The following is a 1,867-nucleotide window of genomic DNA, read 5'->3' on the forward strand; positions in this document are numbered from 1 at the left end:
TTTGGGATTGGGATTTGGGATTGGGATTCTCATCCTGGGATTTGGGATTGGGATTTGGGATTGGGATTCTCATCCTGGGATTTGGGATTGGGATTCTCGTCCTTGGATTTGGGATTGGGATTCTCATCCCTGGGATTATTTGGGATTCCCATCCCTGGATTTGGGATTGGAATTCCCATCCCAGAATTGATTTGGGATTCTCATCCTGGGATTTGGGATTGGGATTTGGGATTGGGATTTGGGATTGGGATTCCCGTCCCAGGATTTGGGATTCCTGGAGTCTCATCCTGGGATTTGGGCTTGGAATTCTCATCTCTTCCATGGGTTTGGGTTTGGAATTCCCATCCTGGGATTTGGGATTGGGATTCTCATCCTGGATTTGGGATTGGGATTCTCATCCTGGATTTGGGATTGGGATTCTCATCCCTGGGATTGATTTGGGATTGGGATTCCCATCCCTGGGATTATTTGGGATCCTCATCTTTCCCATGGATCTGGGATTGGAATTCCCATCCCATCCCAGGATTTATTTGGGATTCCTGGAGTCTCATCCCTGGGATTATTTGGGATCCTCGAATTCCGTCCTGATCCCATCCCAAATTCCCAATATTTGGGTTTGGGATTGGAATTCCCATCCTGGGATTTGGGATTGGAATTCCCATCCTGGGATTTGGGATTGGAATTCCCATCCCGGGATTTGGGATTTGGGATTCTCATCCCAGGATTGATTTGGGATTCCTGGAGTCTCATCCCGGAATTTGGGGTTGGAATTCTCATCCCATCCCTGGGTTTGGGATCCTCATCCCGGGATTTATTGGGAATTCCCACATTTCCCTCCTCCCATCCCTGGCTTTGGCCTTGGAATTCTCATCCTGGGATTTATTTGGGATCCTCGTCTTTTCCATGGATTTGGGTTTGGAATTCTCCTCCCATCCCTGGAATTCCGGGAGCTCCGCCCCTCCCTGCCCTTGATCCCATTCCTGGAAAATTCCCGGGAAATTCTCCTCTTTCCAACGCGGAATTCCCTAAATCCACCAAATCCTGGGATTTTCCCGCTTTTTCCCTCCCTCCTCCTCCTCATCCTGGGATTTTCCGTGTCCTGCAGCTCCCAAATCCCGGGATTCTGCTCCCAAACACCCCCAGAATTCCCAGAATTCCCAGAATTCCCAGAATTCCCAGAATTCCTGGAGCCCAAACTCATCCCGATTTCCATCCAGAATTTTTTTGGGAATTTCCCACCCAATTTTGGCCTTTCCCAAATCCCGGGAATTTCCGTCATTCCCAACTCCGGGATTTTCCCTTCAAATCCTTCCCTTTCCACCCAAAATCTGGGATCACGGAGCCGGAAAAAAACCCCAAAAACCCCCTGGATTTTCCCAAAATTCCCGCCAAAAATTCCCAAATATCTGCTGGAAATTATTTGGGATGAAATTCCCTCAAAATCCTTTCCCCTCCAAAAAAAATCCTGGATTGCAGAGCCGGGAAAAACCAGCTGGAATTCCCAAAAAATCCTACAAAATTCCCAGATTTCCCAAAATATCCCAAATATCCCTCGGAATTCGATTTATTTTGGAATTCCCCGTTCAAAATCCTTCACTTTCTACCCAAAACTCGGCTCGAGAAGCTGCAAAAACCCAGGAATTTCCCCAAATTCCCACCAAAAAAACCCGGGAATTCTTTTCCCGGGAATTTTTTTTCCGGCGATTCCGCGTTTTCCGGAGCGAGAAATCGACGGAATTCCGAGGATTCCATCGGATTTTTCCCACCCTTGGAATGTTTGGATCCTGATTTCCGGAGATTGGGAATGGAGCAGCTAATTAAAATATCTTTTAAAAAAATGCAAATTATATGTAAATGATATGCAAAT

The sequence above is a fragment of the Parus major genome, unplaced genomic scaffold (genome assembly GCF_001522545.3).
Source record: "Parus major isolate Abel unplaced genomic scaffold, Parus_major1.1 Scaffold509, whole genome shotgun sequence".
Taxonomy (NCBI): domain Eukaryota; kingdom Metazoa; phylum Chordata; class Aves; order Passeriformes; family Paridae; genus Parus; species Parus major.